Below are 14,458 nucleotides of genomic sequence, written 5' to 3' on the forward strand. Positions count from 1 at the left end.
TTCCTCACTGAGCTATATGTTTTCTGCTGCACCATTGGCATGGTTATATCTTCTTAGTCCTCTCCATAAAATTATCAGAAATTTGTGCTTAAAGTAGAACTATAGGCAACACTTTTTTTTTCATTTTGGATAGAATAAGGAAGGGTTATAGCCCCTGTCAGTTTATTTTTTACCATCTGTGTTCCATTGCAGAGATTTCCCTTCACTTCCTGCCCCATAGCCAAACATGAAGTGAGAGAAAATCTATGCAAATTAACAGAATCCATTGCCCCCCCTCCAGGCCCTCAGAACTAGTGTCCCCACTAGAAAATTTCAGGGCAGGTAAACAGCAAGGGGTGTGGCCTTGACAGGAAGGGGCCATATTTAAATTAAGGGGTGCACGAGTTTAGTCAGGCCTAGGGCAGCACAAACCCTAAAAACACTACTGGTTTGAGCACCATTTACATATGCAGGTGCCACTTACATATGCGTTCGCTTCACCATGCGAGCACAGAGGAACGGGCCACTTAAAAAAAAAATCCTATTTAATTTACTTTTTATTTTATTCTTTTTTACACTGTCCCTTTAAAAAAACATTTGAATCACTTTTATTCCTATTATAAATAATGTAAACATCCCTTGTAATTGAAAAAAAGCATGAATGGAGCTCTTTAATGTCAGATCTTTAATGTCAGATCTAACTAAAATGCAATAATAAAAAATAAAGAATTTTTTTCAATAAAAAATAATGTCCCTTTAAGGCCGTTGGGCGGAAGTGATGTTTGACATCACTTCTGTCATCCAGCGTCATTGAGTCGAGTGGGGGCCATCATTTCCTCACTCGACACAGTGCTTCAGAGGGGAAAGGATAGGATCGTCTCCGCCGCTCCGGTAAGCAGCGGAGAAGATCGGAACGCAGCGGGAGGGGGGTGAGCACCTCTCCCACAGCTGATAAAAGTGATCTCACAGTGAATCCACAGAGGAGAACACTTTTATCTGAAAGCAGATTGGCCACCATTTCAGAATATATCAGGATTATGTCAACTATCTGCTGCCATAACAACGATATTCAACGCCAAGTACCGACATATAACGACGGCGGGTGGTCCGGAAGTGGTTAAATTAAATGTAATTCTTCCACCAGTCACCTTTAATTCAGTTTAGGTTAGTAGAGTAAAAACACTTTCCTAAAGATTTAGCTTGCCATTATTAAAATGATTGAAAACACACACAGTGAAACACACAGACATGCCCACCTGTCCCCAGTGCCACCTATCAGTGCCATCTGTCGCCAGTGCAACCTGTCCCCAGTGCCACCTATCAGTGCCATCTGTCCCCAGTGCCACCTTTCAGTGCCATGTGTCCCCAGTGCCACCTATCAATGCCACATGTCCCTAGTGCCACCTAACAGTGTCATTTGTCCCCAGTACCACCTGTACTCAGTGCAACCTATCCGTGCCACCTGCCCCCAGTGCCACGTGCCACCTGTGCCCAGTGCCACCCGTCCCATTACAATGACAATTTTGTGGGGAAAATAATAAAAAACAAAAAATCTTCATTTTGCAAAGAATTGTGGGAAAAAATGACAACACCAAAAACCTCACTATGCCTCTTACTAAATACCTTGGTATGTCTACTTTCCAAAAAGGGGTAATTTGGGGGGTATTTGTACTTCCCTGGCTTGTTCGGATCGCAAGAAATGAGATAGGCCACCAGTACATCAGGTGTGATACATTTTTTATGAATCGCACCACAACTTGAAGACTCTCTAACTTTCACAAAGACCAAATAATATCCACTAATTTGGGTTATTTTTACCAAAGATATGTAGCAGTATAATTTGTGGCCAAAATTTATGAATAAAAATTTATAATTTGCATAATTTTATCACAGAAACAAAGAAAATGCGTTTTTTTTCAAAATTTCCAGTCTTTTTTCATTTATAGCGCAAAAAATAAAAAACCCAGGGGTGATCAAATACCACCAAAAGAAAGCTCTATTTGTGGGGAAAAAAGGAAAAAAAAAAATGTGGGTACAGTGTTACATGACTGAGTAATTGTCATTCAAAGTGTGAGAGCACCGAAAGCTGAAAACTGGTCTGGGCAGGAGGGGGGTTTAAGTGCCCAGTAGGGAAGTCGTTAAGTAATGTTGCGCTGCATTCAGCTGCATGAAATCAAAATAGAAATTATTGCATAAATTACACATGTATGTACACAGGCTGGGACTAAAAGCTGAGCTAGAGGAATGTAAGTAGAATTCTATGGATGTGAATGTTTTACAGATGTTTACACATCTGAACACATTATCAGAAGCACTTTACAGACTATTATTTGCATTTTTATGCAGTATTTTCCTGTCAGCAGCAAGATCCTGCAAAGATATCAGAATTTTATTATGCTAGTGTGCATGATCCCTTAAAGGGGTTGTAAAGGTACATTTTTTTTCACCTTAATGCTTTCTATGCATTAAGGTGAAAAAACATCTGACAATACTGCCCCCCCCCCCCCCCCCGTTATACTTGGAAAAAAATTGCGTAAAGTGTAGCGCTAAAAAGAAAATATTGTGCATAAATCTATGAATAGATTTCACTCATATGTGCAAAACCACAGGAACTCACGTGATTCATATAACATGTATTACATTAATTAACAGCAAAAAGTGTCATGCCACTTCCGTATAAATGTGTACTTATATGTGTCCAAACATATATTGTAAATAAACAAATAATCAATGTGAAAAAGAAAATTATAAATGCAAAAAGTCATTTTTAAAGGGAGAAAATTCAAGTCCCACGTGTGCAGTTGAATATCAGATGGACCATCCAATCCTAGAGGAACAAAATGCAGACACCCGTGTGCCAATACCCCCACCTTAAGAGATGCAGGCTTACCAGATGTTTCTGACCCAAAAGAATGTATATTCCAAGGGTTATACACGCTCTTATGGTAACTGTAGCAAAATAGAACTCCCAGGTGCTGGATTACCAAATTCAATAGAACAATTTCTTCCAAACACAAATTGATATAAACAGGTTCTCTCCAATTACATGAAAGGCCAAACTCCAAATGGTGAACATGTAGAATGGAACGATAAGGCCATATAGCGTAATTCCGTATGTAAAATAAATTTATTAAAAAGGTAACAAACTTACATTTAAGTAGTTTTTCAAGCGCTTTCACTATAAAAATGGCGGCAGTGGAGTCTGCCCGCAAGTACTTCACACCATGCGAGGGGGCTCGCATGAAGGTGAGAAGTTCTTGTGGGGGGGAGCCGAGACAACCGCAAAAGGACCCCAGAAAACCAGGTTTGGGGGCCACTCTGTGCAAAACGAGCTGCACAGTGGAGGTAAGTATAACATGTTTGTTATTTAAAAAAATAATAATAATAATTCCTTTACAACCCCTTTAAGAATGGAATCATACCACGTGACATAAATAGACAGGAGTTAAGACGCTATAATGATGGAAAGGCAAGGTAAAATGCAGTTATATTATTATTATTATTCACGATTTATATAGCGCCAACAGTTTACGCATGGCGCTTTACAATGTATAGGGGGACAATACAATTACAGTACAATACAAAAGGTACAGGAGGGCCCTGCTCGTAGAGCTTACATTCTAAAGGGAGGGGGTGGTGGTACAAAAGGTAATAGCTGCAGAGAATGATTTGATGGGGGTGGCTTTGGGACAGTTAGGTGGGTGTGGGATAGGCTTCCCTGAATAAATGAGTTTTCAGGAAACTCCTAAAGGTGGACAGGGAAGGAGCTGATCGGACAGACTGGGGCAGGGAGTTTCAGAGGATGAGAGAGGCTCTGGAGAAGTCTTGAAGGCGAGCATGAGAGGGGGTAACAAGGGAGCTAGAAAGCAGGAGGTCCTCAGAGGAGCAGAGTAGACGATTTGGGCGATATCTGCAGAGGAGGTTGGTGAGGAGGAGCAGGTGGTCAACTGTGCAAAGGCAGCAGAGAGGTCTAAAAGTATGAGTATGGAGTAGTGGCCATTGGTTTTAGCAGTTAGTATGTCATTGGTGAGTTTTAGTAGGGCAGTTTCAGTAGAATGTTGTGGGCAGTCTGTAGGGGATCGAGTAGGTTGTTGTCCATGAGGTAGCGACTCATTTGGTCATGGACAAGGTGCTTGATGAGCTTGGAGGCAAACGAGAGCAGGGAGATGGGTCTTAAGTTGTTCAAACAGGTGGTGTCTAGTGAGGGTTTTTTGAGTATGGGGGTAACCAGTGCATGTTTGAGCAGGGAAGGAAAGGTGCCAGAGAAGAGGGAGAGGTTGAAGATGTGGGTTAGGGATTTAAGGATACAGTGGGAAGGTGGTAGCAGTAATTGTGAGGGGACAGGGTCCAGGGAGCAGGTAGTGAGGTGGGTCGTGAAGAGGAGTTTATTAACTTCATCTGTGGTAACTGTGCAAAAAGAGGAGAGTATTGAACGTGGTGTTGGACCTGTTGTGTTGGGTAGGGGAGGAAGTTGAATGCTGGATATCTCCTTGCGAATTGTGTCAATTTGGTGGGTGGGGGCAGTGGGGGGCGAAGTAAAGAATTAAAGGTAGAAAAGAGTTCACAAGGTTTGGATGAGAGGGTTTTGATGAGAGTGTTGTAATAGGTTTGTTTAGCAGTGTGGAGGCAGGAGTTGTATTTGAGAAGGGCAGATTTGTAGAGGGTAAAGTCTTGCAGGGACTTAGATTTACGCCACGCTCTCTCAAGAGCACGGCTGTGTCTCTTAAGACTTCTGGTGTCGTCTGTTTGCCAGGGTTGTGACAGACAGGGCCTTGTTCTGTGTGTAGAAAGAGGAGCAAGTATGTCTAGGGAAGATGACAGCGTGTTGTTGTAGATGGAAGTGGTAAGGTCTGGGCAGGACAGGGGTGCAATTTTTTTCATAAAGGCCATCAGTAGCAGAATGAAGAAGGGAAGGGTTGAGGTTGCGAAGGTTTCAGTGGGTAGTGGTTTGTAGGTTGGCAGCATGGGATGTAGGAGACAAGGATTGAGTGAAAAGGATAAGGTTGTGATCAGAGAGAGGAAAGGGCGTATTAGAGAAATTGCAGGGAGTGCAGCGATGGGAGAATACGAGGTTGAGTGTGTTACTGTTGGAGTGAGTGGTGGTTTGTGTCCATTGTGTTAGGTTAAAAGAGGTTAGGTTGAGTAGTTTAGAAGTGGTAGCAGTATTAACATTGATTGGAATGTTAAAGTCACCTAGGATGATAGCAGGTACTTCAGATGAGAGAAAATAGGGTAGCCATGCAGAGAAGTCATCCAGAAAGCGAGACAATGGTCCAGGAGGTCCATAAATAACTGCGACCCTCAGACAAACTGGAGAGAAAAGACGAATGCAGTGCATTTTGAAAGAGAGGGAGGTGTGAAAGGTGCATTGTGGGGAGAGGAGAAGTCCAATGCCACCTCCTTTTTGTCAACTGGGTCTGGTGGATTGAGTCCAAAGGAGGCCACTGTGGGACAGGGCAGCTGGAGAGGTAGTGTCAGATTCCTGGAGCCAGGTTTCAGTTATAGCAAATAGATTAAGGGATTTGGAGAGGAAAAGGTCATTGATAGAGGCTAGTTTGTTGAAGACTGAGCGGGCATTCCACAGGGCACATGAAAGAGGGGGGCCGTCTTGTGGAATTAGGGGAATTGGGATGAGAAGGTGAGGGTTACGACTGTTGGAGGAGGTAGACAGCATATTTTGGGGTTATATGATCTGAACCCTAAACTTATATGTATGTGAAGCTAAGCCTTTAATTATTAGAATATGTTATTTTTTCACAATATTACATTCATCAAACTGTGTTTTTTCCTTTTGTAAACAAAAAATATGATGATTTCAAAACACGTTTTTCATTTGACCGCGTCTTAAAAAGACATTGCAGTGGATATATGCTTTTATTCTAAATAATGCTAACAGATACAAACTGACATTTAAGGTAAGGTATTTTTAAGGAAAGATATGTTATAATTTGTCCGATTTCCCATCCTTCGTACCAAGAAGTGTAGAAGACAGGTGAGGGCTTTGATTTTTGGAAACTTATGATTGAAGCTTTGATTGGTTTTATCCGCATATTCTCTGCATGTTTAAGTGGAGCTGCAGGCAATATAGGCAATGACTTTCGCTGGCTAACTGAATATATTGCGTAGTGCAAGCTTTGCAGAATACATAAAGTGCATCTAACACCAAAAAAACAAAAGGTATTATTTTGTTATATCGCATATTACTGGTCCTTAGATGTGGTGGCTTTATTCATTTTATTTTTTAGGCTAAGAGCATATTGTTTTTGAGTTTAAATATGCTCTAAACATTTTCATTGCAAAGAAAGTTTTATAAAAAAATGTTTTTGACGTCCAAAGTCCTGTGTACAGTATATATCAACATTTGATATTTCAGTTAATTGGATGACAGTATGCCTGAGGAAGAGACCTGAGTATTCTCAAAAGCTGACTTTACAAAATATTTTCAATTTGCCAGCAAAAATTACTACCTATATTTTTCTTTCCTGTGTCCCTGTTATAAAATGTTTCCATAACTTTGTGTCTTAAAGAATGATACAGGCAACAATAAAAATATTACCCGTGGGTTTATTTTCTTAAAAAAAAGTGAACAAAAAAATGTTTATATATATATATATATATATATATATATATATATATATATATATATATATACACATACACAGTATCTCACAAAGCTGACCCCACCCCTTTAATCTCTACGGCAACGCTGGCAGCACTCATTCGTCTATTTCCCAAAGACAACCTCTGGATATGACGCTGAGCACGTGCACTCAACTTCTTCGACAATGGCGAGGCCTGTTCTGTTAAACCATTGTATGGTCTTGGCCACCATGCTGCAGCTCAGTTTCAGGGTCTTGGCAATATTCTTATAGCCTAGGTTATCTTTATGTAGAGCAACAATTCTTTTTTTCAGATCCTAAGAGAGTTCTTTGCCATGAGATGCCATGTTGAACTTCCAGTGACCAGTATGAGAGAGTGAGAGCGATAATACCAAATTTAACACACCGGCACCCCATTCACACCTGAGACCTTGTAACACCAATGAGTCACATTAAAATAGCTAATTGGGCCCAATTTGGACATTTTCACTTAGGGGCATAACTCACTTTTGTTACCAATGGTTTAAACATGAATTGCTGTGTGTTGAGTTATTTTGAGGGGACAGCACATTTACACTGTTATACAAGCTGTACACTCACTACTTTACATTGTAGCAAAGTGTCATTTCTTCAGTGTTGGCACATGAAAAAATACAATATTTCCACAAATGTGAGGGGTGTACTCACTTTTGTGCATGTAAAGGCAGGCGTCACAATACTTTAGACAATATAGTATATATATATATATATATATATATATATATATATATATATATATATATATATATATTGTCTAAAGTATTGTGACGCCTGCCTTTACATGCACAAAAGTGAGTCCGTAGGGTTCAACTTATCTGGGAAGGCTATCCACAAGGTTTAGGAGTGTGTCTATGGGAATGTTTGATCATTCTTCCAGAAGTGCATTTGCGAGGTCAGGCACTGATATGGACAAGAAGGTCTGGCTCGCAGTCTCTGCACTAATTAATCCCAAAGTGTTCTATCAGGTTGAGGTCAGGACTCCTCCACCCTAAACTCGCTTATCCCTGTCTTTGTGGACCTTTCTTTGTGCACTGGTGTGCAGTCATGTTGGGACAGGAATGGGCCATCCCCAAACTGTTCCCACAGGGAACATGAAATTGTCCAAAATGTCTTGGTATGCTGATGCCTAAAGAGTTTCCTTTACTGGAAATAGGGGGTCAATCCCAACCCCTGAAAAGCAACCCCACACCATACTTCCCACTACCAAATGATTTGGACCAGTGGACAAATCTAGAAAAACAGATAAGCTTTGCATATTCATACTCTTCAATATCTACCTATATCTTATTCATTATACCTAACAATACTTATCTATCTCTATCTTAATAATTTTTCAGTTTAATTTACTGCTTCCTATTCACTACTCTGTTTTGTCTTTATTTATATACTAAAATAAAGGCTGAATATACAAAAAGGTTATGCCTAGAAATAGTAGTGTCATAATTTACTAGCACACTAATGAAATGATCAACTTTTCCAACTTGATTGGATGCAAGCCCAGCCATTAATTGGCACAAAAGGAGCCCTGGAAACCCTTTTTGGAATGAGAGCAATTTTAAAATGGCCAAATCCCCAGCAAGGATGTAGGCTTATAAGGCAAAGTGCAATGCACAAATTGAAGGGTTTTGCAATACCCTACATCATGGGTCTTCAAACTATGGCCCTCCAGTTGTTCAGGAACTACAATTCCCATCATGCCTAGTCATGTCTGTGAATGTCAGAGTTTTACAATGCCTCATGGGATGTGTAGTTTCGCAACAGCTGGAGGGCCATAGTTTGAGGATCCCTGCCCTACATCAAGCATTTATTGGTAACCTATTGTTGATCTGGATACTTTATACCAAAAGTAGAGTGAAATATAGTTAATGGCAATAGGTTGCAAACTGTTGTACATCATAATTTTCTATGCCTTACCTTGTTAACCCTTCAGTACTAAAAAGCAGTGTTGCCTTATGTGTTTATGTGAAATCTCAATTAATAGCTGTAAAATACCGTAATTATGAATGTATTTCATTTAGTTTGTATCTGTGTAAGATGTGTGTCAGGCCTGGCTTATCCCTTCCTTCTCTGCTCTGGCTGCTCAGCTGTCGGCTAATTGCCAGCTCTCATCTCTCTCCAGTTACCAGCTGTTCCTGATCCTGCTCGTCTGACCTGCCTACTTAAAGCTATCCTGCTCACTTCATCTCTGACTTTGCCTTGGTCACATCAGAAAGAAACCATCTCCTGCGTTCCTGTTTAAAGACTGGCTTGCTGACATCCCTTCTGGCTCCTTATTCTGCTTGCTGTTCCTCTACTTGGATCCCTGACTTCTGGCCTGGCTGATTACCCGATTTGGTTACTGAACTCTGGCCTGGCTGACTACTCAATCCGGTTACTGGACTCTGGCTATGCTTTGACTACGCTTACTCTATTTACCTTTTTATTTTTTATTAATAAATAAGTGTGATTTAATTGTACTTCTGTCTTGGTCTGGTTCATGGTTTTTGACGTGTAACATAGCTTCACAAAAGTGTCTGTTAGACAGACAATTCGGTGCCCAAGCTTGTGTATACAAACAATGGGACCCAAACCTCATTGTTCTACATATACTCACTTCAAAGGATCCCATGTTTGAATATGCAATGAGGGGCTGTGGCCAGTCCATCATGTATACTTAATTTTCCTGAAAAGGTAATCTACTTACAAGGTTAAGTTTCCTGCTCAAAATTTTCTGGGACAAGGATTTGCACTAAAGGGGGCTGACTTATGTAAAATATAGGGATTGGAGATGTAGCCAGTCCATACCCAGGATTATGGAGGCCCACCAATCAGAGCCACGCCATGCTAACCAATGAGGTATCAGCCTGTAATGATATACACAGACTAGCTAGGAGGGAAAGACACACTCTTGGTGGAGTGGTCATCAAATGGAACATTTGTAGGTCATAGCCTGGTAACTATTGGAACTACATATGTTTATCTTATGTCTTTGATGTCCTACTGTTTGTAGATTAAGGGTTTAAGGAATATACTCTGTATTCTTTTATGTAATCCATAATTTTTACCCTTTTCCTGTGCAATTAGATAGAGTGCTGTGTATTAGTCTAGGCCTACTTTACTATATACCTTATAAATTTTTGTTATTGTGTTAAATCTTTCACTCATGGTCAAAAAACTCTCATTTAAACCAAATCATATCTGAGAGATATTAAATCTCAAATATAGTAAATGGGTAATAGGGGTTTACAACCTATGGACCAGAGCACTTTTCACAGTTTGGCTAGGGGCCCATCGATTGTTAATAATTCTGTCACTTATGACACATTCATTACTTATTTTTGCAAAATAATACATGCATTGGTTCTTGGAGAAAGTATTTTTTATGATATTGTCTAAGATTTTCTTTTGCAGTGTACTGTAGATGTAAAGTATAAATTGCCACGTAGACAGTGTGTATATATATGTATATGTACGGTATCTCACAAAAGTGAGTACACCCCTCACATTTCCATAAATATTTTATTATATATTTTCATGTGACAACACTGAAGAAATTATACTATGCTACATTGTAAAGTAGTAGTATCACTTGTATAACAGTGTAAATTTGCTTTCCCCTCAAAAGAACTCAACACACAACCATTAATGTCTAAACCGCTGGCAACAAAAGTGAGTACGCCCCTAAGTGAAAATGTCAAAATTGGGCCCAATTAGCCATTTTCCCTCCCCGGTGTCATGTGACTTGTTAGTGTTACAAGGTCTCAGGTGTGAATGGGGAGCAGGTGTGTTCAACTTGGTGTTATCGCTCTCATTCTCTCATAATGGTCACTGGAAGTTCAACATGGCGCCTCATGGCAGAGAATTCTCTGAGGATCTGCAAAAAAAGAATTGTTGCTCTACATAAAGATGGCCTAGGCTATAAGAAGTTTGCCAAGACCCTGAAACTGAGCTGCAGCACGGTGGCCAAAACCATACAGAGGCTTAACAGGACAGGTTCCACTCAGAACAGGCCTCACCGTGGTCTACTAAAGAAGTGGAGTGCACGTGCTCAGCATCATATCCAGAGGTTGTCTTTGTTAAATAGTTGTGTGAGTGCTGCCAGCATTGCTGCAGAGGTTGAATGGGTAGGGGGCAGCCTGTCAGTGCTCAGACCATGCACTGAACACTGTATCAAATTGGTCTGCATGGCTGTCGTCCCAGAAGGAAGCCTCTTCTGAAGATGATGCACAAGAAAGCCCACAAACAGTTTGCTGAAGACAAGCAGACTAAGGACATGGATTACTGTAACCATGTCCTGTGGTCTGATTAGACCAAGAAAAACGTATTTGGTTCAGATGGTGTCAAATGTGTGTGGCAGCAACCAGGTGAGGAGTACAAAGACAAGTGTCTTGCCTACAGTCAAGCATGGGGGTGGGAGTGTCGTGGTCTTAGGCTGCATGAGTGCTGCTAGCACTAGGGAGCTACAGTTCATTGAGGGAACCATGAAAACCAACATGTACTGTGACATAATGAAGCAGAGCATGATACCCTCCCTTTGGAGACTGGGCCACGGGGCGGTATTCCAACATGATAACGACCCCAAATACACCTCCAAGACGACCACTGCCTTTCTAAAGAAGCTGGGGGTAAAGATGATGGACTGGCCAAGCATGTCTCAAGGCCCAAACCCTATTGAGCATCTGGTGGAGGAGCGCAAGGTCTCTAACATCCACCAGCTCTGTGATGTCATCATGGAGGAGTGGAAGAGGCTCCAATGGCAGCCTGTGAAGCTCTGGTGAACTCCATGCCCAAGAAGGTTAAGGCAGTGCTGGAAAATAATGGTGGCCACACAAAATATTGACACTCTGGGTCCAATTTGGACAGTTTCACTTAGGGGTGTACTCTCTTTTGTTGCCAGATGCTTAGAAATTAATGGCTGTGTGTTGAGTTATTTTGAGAGCACAGTAAATTTACACTGCTATACAAGCTGTACACTCACTACTTTACATTGTAGCAAAGTGTAATTTCTTCAGTGTTGTCACATGAAAAGATAAAATAAGATACAATAAAATATTTACAAATATGAGAGGGGTGTACCCCCTTTTGTGAGATACTGTATATATGTATATATATATATATATATATATATATATATATATATATATATATATTACATGGATACAGAATCCTGTTATCCTGTTAAGCAATCACTGAAGCAGAAGCCATTATGAGTGCCTTTTGCTTAATGCTTAATGTGGTTGTAGCCATATTAATGCACTTGCAGAATATTAAGTAAGAATGTTACATATTCAATTGTTCTTGTTGCAAGTGCACTAATACAGCTGCAAGCACCTCAAGCATGATGGAAGTTACTGAATATAGGTGCATGAAGAAGCAGTTAACCAATGATCACAATTAAACAGATTAACAGTGTCGTTTTTTCTCTCAGGGTGCAGAAAGATGATTCTCATACTAATTGCAAAATCCTCTATCAGTTACACTTAGCTCTTCTTACACAGATAGACTTTGCAAACTTACCAGTGAAAAGGCTGGGGAACAACCTCATACACAAACTGTATGGTAAAGGGATAAAAATCAGGAGACAAAAGCAGTCAGTTTTTGAAACTCTAACAGCATTGGATCCTACCAACACTAGCCAAATGAAAAATGAAATGGAAACTATACAAAGGTGACAGCAAAAGCTTGCCATGAATACAAAACAAAAAAAAACAACAACCGTATACCAAGAGCAAACACTTTGGATACAACCCAGACAATATAAAATCAATATAGCATCTACACTTCCAGTGACCAGGAATCTCAGGGCATCTCATGTAAACATGTTGACCTTACTGAAATGTGGATCTAACAGAGGAAGTTAGAATCATGAATTTGTCAGATCACAAAACTTTTAGAACCAGATATAACCATCTCCAAAGGCCTTACCTTCTGCCCACAACCCCCAATTTTGAGATTTACAGTTATTCTCAGATATGAGGGAATTCTTCAGAAGAGTAAGAATATTTTCACAGCAATGGAACCAATACCATGATAATGGAATGTGGCAAAAAAAAAAGAAGCAGTAGCTTCACACATTCACAAGGACATAATGCAAAACTGGACACCTATATTAGCTTCAGATTAGCTTACATCCCTGATATTCACCCAGCAAAATAACATGTTATATAATCTTTTACCACTGGAGCAAAGGGCTATACACACGAGGTATGCAATAATTAAGCCATCATCAACAAACAGGCAGATAAAGAAGGGTGGAGTTGTTGTAATGGATGAAAACACATACATACAAGAGGGCCAGAGGTAACTGGAAAATGCTATTTACTATAAAGAAACAGGATTATGATCCGACCCAGAATTTTATTCAACAAACACATACATACATGAAAACACATACATACAAGAGGGCCAGAGGTAACTGGAAAATGCTATTTACTATAAAGAAACAGGATTATGATCCGACCCAGAATTTTATTCAACAATTAAAAGGTTTTATCAAAACACTACCAACCTACCTACTTTAAGAACTTATTAGCGCAATTCTAGGTTAATCCAGCAATTGGGGATTTCTACATGCTGCCCAAGATCCACAAGCCAGGAAATCAAGGCAGACCCATCATAACAGTTAAAAACACACTTATTGAACAAATCTCAGGTCTTGTAGAAAAAAGTGTCAAACCATAAGTCACCGAGTTTTGTAGTAAGTTTCTTGCAAGATACAGCTGATTTTCTGAGATCAGCAATACACAGCAATTACCACCAAATACACTTCTAGTGACTATGGATGTAGGATTTGTGTAAAGCAACATCACTCACCAGGATGGGATTGCTGCATGTTGCAGATCTTTATCATCCACATACATTTGGGATAGTGCGTGTTCTGGCCTCTTAGGTTGGGATAACAATGACTCAAAGGCTGTTTGTGGTCCAGTCAAATCATCAGTGTTAGGTATGCCGTCTAGAAAATGTGTCAATTGAGTATGTTTAAGCCATGCTCCCACAGGATTATGAAAAGCAGAGAGCATTTGAGAGAGAGGAATAACTTTCCATTTTGAAGTGTATGGTTCAGAAGAGGAGCATCAGATTTTCACCACGAGAGGAATTTGGAACTAGTAACTAGTAAGTCAGAGAGAAAGAAGCGATCCCAAACAGAGAGTCAATGGGCTGGGTCTTGAGGATAATAAACTTCTGGTAAGGTATTTTTCCCATATCCATAGTGTAGCAGAAGTCATGAGGGGCAATAGGTCAGTAGAGGGCCTGTCTGTCTACAAAAGAGACACAAAGTCTGGGGAAATTAAATTGTTTTCTAATAAGGTCCATAGTTTAGTGGATTTACCATGGTACCAATCAATTACCTGAAGCAATGCTTTTTATGGCACATAAATGAATGGCCTCTCAATGGAATTCACCTAACCGCCCTACCCTTGGGGACTGGGTAAAAGAAATGGATAAACATGTACTATTTGAGAAATACACTTATCTTCAACGTAATGCATCTTAGAAACTTCAGAAAATATGGAAAACATGGATAGATGCCCATGTTCCAATTTAGGTTGAAAATGGAGAGAGGGGAATACGTGTTATGTATTTCTGTTTTATAATAATACCATATTAACAGCACATTATTTTTCCATTACAGCACATTATCCAAATCACACTACAAATGAAAATTACATAAAGCACCAACTGTACCACCCATCGAGAACATTGACATTATATAGTCCAACATTATTCAGACACAAGCAACCCCCTCTTTCCCCAAAAAATGGAAAGATTCCCTCAAAAATTTCCAGCAAATTTCAACCCCCTCCCCCATTAAAAGCCCCTGTCACACTGGCATTCAGCCTAAATTCCCCTGTGACAGG

General features: G+C 40.1%; 1 protein-coding gene across 1 annotated transcript in view; it reads right to left on the bottom strand.

Moving 5' to 3' along the window:
* CALN1 (calneuron 1) overlaps positions 1 to 14,458 on the bottom strand; it is a 431,880-nt gene that overhangs the window by 284,643 nt on the left and 132,779 nt on the right. The window lies entirely within an intron of this gene.

Source organism: Lithobates pipiens, unplaced genomic scaffold, assembly GCF_037356315.1.
Source record: "Lithobates pipiens isolate NorthernLeopardFrog02 unplaced genomic scaffold, aLitPip1_a1.2 Scaffold_16, whole genome shotgun sequence".
Lineage (NCBI taxonomy): Eukaryota > Metazoa > Chordata > Amphibia > Anura > Ranidae > Lithobates > Lithobates pipiens.